The 9,047-nt window shown below is 58.2% G+C and overlaps 1 long non-coding RNA gene across 1 annotated transcript; it reads right to left on the bottom strand.

The window, feature by feature from the left end:
- Positions 1–44: 44 nt before the first annotated feature.
- LOC121057077 lies at positions 45–8,156 on the bottom strand. The gene is made up of 3 exons (XR_005813618.1): positions 8,063–8,156; positions 3,375–3,599; positions 45–2,694 (listed from the first exon to the last, which is right to left on the bottom strand). It is a non-coding gene; the product is annotated as an uncharacterized LOC121057077 (long non-coding RNA).
- Positions 8,157–9,047: the final 891 nt, after the last annotated feature.

Here is a 9,047-nt window from a genome sequence, read left to right as displayed (position 1 = left end):
CCACCTGGGCACACTGCTGGCTCGTGTTCAGACGAGCATTGACCAACACCCCCAGAACCTTGTCCTCTGCACAGCTTGGAGGAGAGCAGGGCCCTAGGGACAGTGCCAGCACAGGGGAGCTGGGGGACATGTGGAGGCAAACACGTCCCGGGCTCCCCACCACCCCCCTCACACCGCACCCAGCTTGGGGTCACACACCAGGGCTGCCCGCGGAAGGAGGAAACAGGGCGCCTTGGCAGGTCACGGCCATTGTTTGCCTCTGGAAAGGAGCTGCACCCTTTCCTGAAAGGTGATGCGAGGCGAGGCATTGCCCAAGATTGCCCTTTCCCCCACGGGCTGGAGCTGGTCCTGCCAAAGTCACAGTCAGGTAATCTATCAGATTGGAGATCCGGGTAGGAATGGGGGAAAAAAGTCAATATTGTCATTCATTAAATTAAGCATATATTAGCCATACTAAGCACAGGGCAGCTCTGCTTGGAAAGATCTCCCTGAGGCTCGCGAGGTCCAGCTGTGGTGGGATTTACCAGCCCCATGGCACTGGGGGCAGAACCAAGGTGTGCAGGAAGGTCACAGAGGCTTAGCCCCAGGGTAGACGATGAATTTCAGAAATATAGGCATTTGCAGGAGCGTAGAGCCCTCTACCCGTGTCCTGTATCTTCTCCAGAGAGAAAGGCTCCCACCACGAGAAGGCTGCCTCCACCTCCCCGCTGCAGCAGGACGGCTGGGTTTGTCGGGAATGGGGGTGGTCATGGGGCTGCACAGCCTCAAAAACCTTGTCCAGCCTAGGGCAAGAGCTGATGCTACTGCTGCAGACAGCCCCAGCCTCCCTGCCTTGTGCTGCTCTGAGGCAAGGGCAGCCTCCTGCCGCGTGAAGGGACCGCCGTGTTCCCATCCATCTTCTGCTTGTCAGCCCACCCCGGGCTCTGGAAAGGAGCTGAAACAGCCCAACGGGCCTCTTTTGTTCAACAACTTTGGCGCATTTCATAACCTACCTTATCATGCTGCAAACAGCTGTGCGCTGGCCCTGGCCACCATGAAGGGCAATGCGCAGGCAGAGCGCTGTATTTTCTGTATGTGACATTGCCTGGCCGTGACTGCCCACCCAGGGTTTATGGGGACATCTGCTAGAGAGGATTGTGTCCTGTGAATGTGAAAAAACAAGCTAGCTCCCTCTCCGGGTTGAGCACCCGATGCTTCTAATGCTTTTCCCTGCTGAGCTGGCAAGGATAGGAAGGATTTTTTTCCTGTATAGCAGAGCCATCTCTTTTTTTTATAGTAATCCATACCCGTTCTGCTATTGCTCACCCCACTCTTCAAGGGGCAGCCAGAGCCAAAAGGAAATCTACCTCTCCCTGAGCCCAAGGAATGATCATCCCCACCACAGTCGTCCACCCCTGTGAGCTACAGTGCTGGAGGTATGGGGACATGAGAGCTGTGAGATGCCCCTGTTGTGCTACTCCCGTGAATTTAATATATCTCCTTAAAAAAATGCAGAAAGGTCCCTCAACCCCTCATGGGATGAATGAGCAAAGAGGGGGAGCTGGGCTAGATGCACCCAGGCCACATTCCAGCTGGGGTGTAAAGGGTGAATGCACGCACCAGTAAAGCCAGGCTGCCAAAAAAACACAAAAACTGCAGGTATCTGTGAAAATATAACGTGCAACGCCACATCCGAGGGGAGACAGCAGGCAAAAACAGGCTTGCAGCTCAACTGCAAAGAGTCAAAGCAGCAGGGGGCATTTCTGTTAAAGTGAGAAAGACGGAGTAGAAATAGAAAGTCTGAGCGTGTGCTAACACGGTGCGAAAGGGCGCCCAGCACACCGGGACCTCCAGGCGGCTGCTCCCGCGGCGGGGACAGCCAGCAGCAGGACAGCCCCATCCCGCCGGTGCTGCCGTGTTCCCGCTGCTCGTGCCTGCCTTCCCGCCCTGCCAAGCGCCCGGCCCGCCAGCGATCGCTTTCCGCGCCGCGGCGGCCGATGAAAGGCAGCCACGGTGACCCAGCGGCGGCCGGAGGAATGCTGCGTCGCCCCTTGCTTCCTCCCCCTGGGAAGGAGGGGAGAGAAAAAGCCCTCTTTTTTCTCCCTGGGAGGCTGTCACCGTCGGCACGGGTATGGCCGAGCTGGCATCGCTTCGCCAGCGCAATGTTTGGTTGGGGCTGCGATGTGCTAATAAAAGAGTTAATGAGTCTGTTTTGCAGCATTTGCTGGGCAAAGCTGGCTGTGCTGCTCTGAAAACCAAGCACAGGATCCCATCAGAGCCCTTTAGGGTGTTGGGACCCGGGGTTGGAACAACGTCACGGCCCCGTCGTTCAGCAACGGGAGCTTTCTCTGCCACAGGCACGAGGAAGTGGCTGCCAGTGGCAGGGCCGTGCCGGCCGTTTCTCTCCAGGTGTGGGGTGTTTGGGACGGTGGTCTCCCAAAACGCTGTGGACAAGAGACCGGACCCAATGGGCACAGGGGGAAACTGAGGCAGGAGGTGCCTGGCTTTGCCTTGCACGCTCAGGGGCTGGCGCCAAGTCGCTGGAGAGACCCCAATGCCCCCCAGATCCACACTTCTGTCAGCTGCCTTCATGATGGCAAGTGTTATTGCACAGCAGGTGTAATCTTGACAAGATTGGGATAAATTCAATTGATAATAGCTCTCAAAGCGAGGACTTTCTGCTCCCTGCACTGTCGTTCACCCCAGGAAGAGTTCCTGTTTAAAAAAACCAAACCAAAACAAAAAAACAACAGTCATTTAGTTTCAAAAATGAATTATGCTCATACCCTCCTCCCACAGATGGGATTAATTCAGCTCCTGCATGGAGGGGACAGAGGAGACGTGGCAGCGACATGTCACTCCACACACTGCAGGAGCACGCAGCGGTGAGGGAATAACAAGATTAATGCAGCCAGGAGCCTCCAGGGAGGCTTTGCATTTGATGTGAGGGAGGAGAGAGATCAGAGCGTGGAGGGGCTGGGATTAACATAAAATTACAAAACTTTCATTATGGGCCGAGGGGCGTCCCGGACGCGTGCCCCCACGGGGTGACCCGGGCCACAGGGACGCATGGGAACACCGTTCCTGGTGGCACTGCCATCGCCTCCTCCCCAGACGCAGCCTCTTATGTCTCCCCTTGGGTCAGCCAGATTGAAAAGACGATTAATCTTTAGCCAGATTAATCTTCATCCAGAAAAGCCAGGAGCTGGCCGAGAAGTCCCTGACTTTCCCTTCCAGGTGGGGTTAGGACGGGAGAGCCACTGAAAGAGAGCACGAGCGTGTTCAGACAGCACCCAGGCACGCGCCGCCACTCTGAGGATGCCCGTGAACTTGAAGGGAGACAAGGGAAGCAAACCCGAAGGACTTTGCCTCCCCGGTGATATCTCAAGCCCTACCAGCTTCGCTTTGATCCGTGACACGCCTTAGAGATGCTCAATGTGCTGGAAAAGTGGGTCCACATGGGAGAGGGGCTGCTGTTGGGCTCCTGCGGCTCCCCAGTCCTTCCAGTATGGCACTGGGGAGGACCGGACTGCTCAGGGCTGGACCACCCCAAGGGAAGGATGCAGCACAGCAGCGACTGCACCAAAACAGTGCTCGAGCAGTTGGCTGGTGCAGAGTCCCTAAAAAACAAGGCAAAACAAGCAAGCAGAGCTCCCAGGCTCGTTGCAGGAACAGGGTGGTGGGGATCAGCCCCTTGAGGGCTGGCCCCAAAAGTCCCCCAGGTCCCCATCCGCTGCCCCAGCCCCATTGCAGACACAGGCTGTGCTGTCCCTCCAGCTTTATTTGCTGAGGGAATTAAGGTCCTGCTGCGAAAACCTCCCTGGTGCTCTGATAACTGCCTGCGTAGCCAGCTCTAAATGGCTTTTTGTAAATGAACGGTCAGGATTAATGAGGTTCCCCCATCGCTGTTTACTGAGTTCTCCCACCATGGAGGGCCGTGGGAGGGGACAGGACAAGGCGCAGCCCCCCTCCTCCAGCCAAGCCCCTCGGGCCACCGGGGAGCTGGCACACAGAGACCACCACGATGCCACCCCACTCACGCCCAAGCCTTTCCTCTCCTTAGATCAGGAGCTGAGCTTCCTGTGGGGTTCCTTTTGGGGCAGGGGGCTGTGCACGCACCAGGAGCATCAGCCCCAGCGCAGAGGAGCTGCAGGGCACCGTGTTCCATGGGCTGGGGCCAGCCTGGGGACGATGCTCATTTTCTCTCTCGGCCACGTTGCTGGGGGAGGCGGGGGATGTTTGCCGTGCGGGTCGGCAGCGGGCGTGCATCCCTTCACGTGATGGGGCTGGGGAGGAGGCGAGGGGCTGCAGCTGGACCCGTCCCCCCGGCAGGAATGTGCTTGGTGACCCCGGGGTGGCAAGGAGACAGCCGGACAGGCCAAGGCCCCATGGAGGGGACAGCAATCGGTGGGGGTTCGAGGAGCCCCGTGCCCGGGGGACCCTCCTCTGTCATCCCTCTCGGGGTCCTGCCTTCGCCTGCTCCGCTCCCAGGGGCTGCAGCAGCTGCCTTGCCACCGACCTTTGGATGTTTGCACATTCCTGCTTGTTAATGTGTCTCGTAACCAAAAGCTGCGGGATGGAGCATTGTGTCCCCGCCGCCCATTCTGCTCTCTTCCCCGGCTGGAAATCAGCACCCACGCCGGGTGGGCGCACACACACTCCCCAGCAGCTGCCTCGCCGCACCCCAGCGTCCCAACAGCGCAGGAGGGCTCCGAAAGCTCCCGGAGCTCCCTGGGCAGATGGCAGTCACCTCTCCCAGCCGTGCACAGGGAAACCAGGCACCATTTGGGAGCGGAGCCATGCCTCCCTCGGCCGCCAGGCTGGCACGCTGCCCACCAGCACGACGCCAGGCCAAATTCTTTGCGATTTCTAGGTTAACGCCCGCTGCTCGTGGTGCCCCCGCGTCCTCCTGCCGCCTGCCTCCAGCCCAGCGGCCCCGCACACGGGACAGGAGCATCCCAGGGGATCTGCACCCAGCGTCCCCATGCTGCCCAGCCTGGCCCCATCTGTAACCCCTGCCTGTTTGGGACTTATACCCACAGTGACCCTATTGGGCCATTCTCCAAAATCACCTGCTTGCCCCCACGCTGTCTCTGGCTGCAGCGGCACCCAGGGGTGAGCAAGGTCTGCACGGTGCAGAGCCTGCAGCCTGCCCGCCCTTCTGCCATTTCTGGGGTGGGTGGGTTAAAGCCCGTCCCCTGGGGACAGACACCAAAGGAGGGTGTTTGCTTTGAGTTTCTAAAACGAGTGCCTCATCATCCTGAAAATAAAATAAAATAAAATAAAATAAAAATCTCAGGACATGGGATGACCCTAATGCTCCGAATCTGGAAATAAATCACCTGGAGAGGAAAAAAAAAAAAAAAAAAAATGCTTTGTAAAGAAATCCCCGTGGCCCCAGCGCTTGTTTGCACAGTGGCCAAGTTTCGACCTCGGCATGACGTGGTTTCCCAAAGGAGGAGGCGAGGCTGGCGCTTCCCTGCAGCTCAGCCCCGCCGTGGGGGGGCTGCATGCATCCCCCCCAGTTTCCCGCTGCGGCAGCGCGGGCTGGGCTGGAGGAGCCCCGTGGGGCCGCAGCCACCCACCCGGGCACGCGTCAGCGGGGCACAGCGGGGAAGAGGAGGAGGAGGAGGAAGGGGCAGCATGCCTCGCATCTCCTCGTGACAGCACTTACACAGGGGCCGTTGCGCGGCGCTCCCCCCGCCGCAGGGCAAGCCCCAGCCTGCCGGAGCATTGTGCTGGCCCTGCCGTGGGGAACGGCTGCTGGCAACAGCCCCTGACCCTCCCAGACACCCTGGGGCACGGAGGGAGGCGGGTGATGGAGGGGAGATTTGCTGGGGGGGCTCTGGGGCACTGGCAGGTGCACCCCCCTGTGCACGGTCCAACAACATGACCGAAAATATGAGGACAGAAGCATGTTCCCAAAGCGTTGCCCAAGCATTGCTTTGGGGTATAAGCAGCCCCCAACAGAGCCCCGCACCCTGCAAAACCACAATAGGACCTAAGGCAGCTTCTGCAGCAGGAAAGAGGAGCAGAACTGGGGTGGGCACAATGACCACGGAACGCAGGGGCAGCACTGCAGGGGGCTCTGCTTTCCCCACTGGGCACTTTGTGCCCAACAGTGGGGTTTGGGTTCAGGTCCGTGTCAAGGCACCTCCTTGCCCTGCCTCAGTTTCCCCATCGGACTGTTGTGCCAGTTGTCCAAGCTGTGTGAGTGCCACAGGCCCTGCTGGGCTCTGAACGCAGTGCAAGGGCATGGCTGGAAGAGCAGAAAAGGGGCTTTGCCCCTCTTTGCTTTCAGAGATGCATTTCCCAGAGCCCTGGGGGCACCAAGGACTGGGAAGCTTGGAGCAGGAAGGTGTTTGCATCCAGCCCAAACCCTCCAAGCAGAAACATCGGGGTCCATCCCCATCACAGTTTTCCCACCGTTCAGCCAGTCCGGGTGTTGCTCCGACACCTCCATCCCCTTGGGTACAAATCCCTCCAAAACCAGTGTCACAGGAGCAGGGAGTCCCCAGGCTGATCCATTTTCCTTGTCTCCTGGTGCTGTCCCCATCCCGTCCCACCCAGGGTCCTGCCAGCCCTGCCCAAAGCCCTTCCCATGAGATTTCTCACCCACGTGAACCCCTGGGAGCACGTTTAGGAACCTGGGTTTTTCTTTTTCACCCAAACTTTGGAAGTTTGTTTATTGCTATGCAAGGCAAATCCATTCCCTACCCTCCTCCATCCTGCCTCCCCCTTCTCCCCCCCCGCCACTCTGGCCCGTCCCAGCCTGGGAAGTGAAAGTGGGCTGAATTTTTCACGATGAGGAGAAAATAATAATAATAATAAAAATCTGGGGGTAGGGGAGGAAACCAAGAGCTGTGACCTCCTCCAAAACAGCACCAAATCCACACAAGGAAAACAAAAGGCAGCGAGATTAGCATTTCCAAACAGAGCAGAGATGGCCCCAATCTTTGAGCTGTTTATTCTAGGCGTTGATTTTCAATATTTAGGATGATTAGCAAGTGAAAGCCGGCTGTTGCCAGAGTGGCTCCGTGCCAGCCCCGCACTCAATGGAGGAGAAAGAAAGACACGGCAAGAAAAGGAGAGAAAAGAAGGGCTTATGTGTATGTTTCTTCCCCCCTCTGTGAACGGGGAGATTGGTTTGAGGTGTCAATGTTTGCCCATCTGGGGAGGGTGACGGATGAGGGGACGGCTGCAGGGGAACGGGAGCAATAACTAATAACGGGATGGCCGCCATGGGTTTAACAACACCGCTGGGCTGGGGCAGGAGGAAGGAGCCGGGCACTTCCAAGCTCGGCAAGCCCGGGCAGGCCGGGCCCCGGTGCCCCCGGCGTGGCCGCACCGCAGCCCAGGCCTAGGCCCCGGCCTGTTGCCGAAACCCCAGCGCCAGCCGCCCCCTCGTAGGGAGGGGGGAAATAAAAATAACAAAGAAATCCACGTCCAAGTTCGTTGTGTTGCTTTCAGGCGCTGAACAAAACGAGGTTGTTCCAGGCCTCGCCTGGTGCCTCCTTTATATTCGCCCTTTTTTGCTTTACAGCCCTCGGCTGGCTCGGGCAGGGAGGAATGTTTTTTCCTGGCAGAACCCTCTTTTTGGTCCCCCCCCCCCCAGCAGGGCTCTGCTTTTTGCAGGGGGCTGAAGCAGAAACTATGTGGTCGTGGCCAGCAAAACACAGTAAACCAGAGAAGCGAGGGGGCTGCCAGCTTTTCCCAGCCCTGCCGCTAACCCCGTTAATGTGGAGAAATGGCTGCCAAAGGGGAACGAACAGGAGGAAGAGCCACTGCTGGGGTTTAGTCATAGAATCATGGAAACATCTAGGCTGGAAAAGACCCCCAAGATCACCAAACCCAACCATCAACCTGACCGCCCAAGTCCCATTGCTAAGCCGTATCCCTTAGTGCCACATCCTAAATATACCCCCAGGGACGGGGACTCCACCACCTACCCACATGGCCCATTCCAATGCTTGACCACCTCCAATTAATTCCCCATTGCCCTTTGGGGTTCCCAAGGTGAAAGGAGAGCCAAGATTTGCCCCTGGAAGACCTCAAAGGCATCAAAACACAAAGACAACCCTACCTCATCCAGATGGCTGCATCCCAACCTTCCAGCACAAGCTAAGGCCACTGCCAGCAATGAGCCCAGCCTTTATTTTGGGTTGAGATTGGCTGGATTGAGACCAGCTGTGACCACTGTCGAGCTAACCAGCAGCCCTGCTCTTGGGGATCCAGCAGATCACCAGGGAGGTGTTAGGGCCTGAGGGCTGTGACGTCCTGGAGCGGGTCCAGCTGAAGCTCCGAGCTGGATGAGCCTGATGCAAGGTCCAGAGGGGACATCTCTGTCCCGAGGATGCCGATGCATGACCAGAAGCCCCTTCCAGCCCCTTCCTCCCACCACCCCCAGCAGCATCGCTGCCCCATGGATGTGGCCATGGACACCCCCAGCCTACCTGGCATTGCACTGAGCCCTGGTCCCCAAGCCAGCCCAGCACCCCCTTGCCCTCCCCGAGCCTCCTGCTCCCCACCCATGCGCAGGCTCCGCAGGCTCGCTTTGCTGCCGCTGCTTTGCTTCCCTGCCTTCGCAGAGCCCAACTGCTGCTCAGCATAATTGGTCTCACGAGGGCTCAGCTATTCCCGAGGCTTTTGTGCAGCTCCTCTCACCGCCCCACACCCAGGAGGGCTCCCAAACCACTTGTGTTTCTGCAGGGTGAGGTGGGGACAGGACACAACCAGGAGAGAAACAGTGCCAGGCACCTGCACCATCACCCCCAGGAGCATGGAAGGATGCTCCAGGGCACCTCTCAGCACCTGAGACACCAGGCATAGCCACCCTTGTGCCCCATAGATGGTGTGTAACAAGTGCCACACATCAGGTGGTTCGTGCCTCACTTTCCCCATGGGAAGGGGCTGAGAGCACCAACACTGCTCTCACCTTGTACTGGGCTGGACTGTGACAGCAAGATGCTCTCTGCTTACACGGGAGAGCCTCAGACAGAGCCAGGCTGTGCTAGAGGGAAACAAGGAGACAAAAGTATTTTTTTTTTCCTCTCTCCCATTTTCCTTTT

This window comes from Cygnus olor, chromosome 18, assembly GCF_009769625.2.
Source record: "Cygnus olor isolate bCygOlo1 chromosome 18, bCygOlo1.pri.v2, whole genome shotgun sequence".
Taxonomy (NCBI): Eukaryota; Metazoa; Chordata; class Aves; order Anseriformes; family Anatidae; genus Cygnus; species Cygnus olor.
This window is presented reverse-complemented; position numbering and strand designations above follow the sequence as displayed.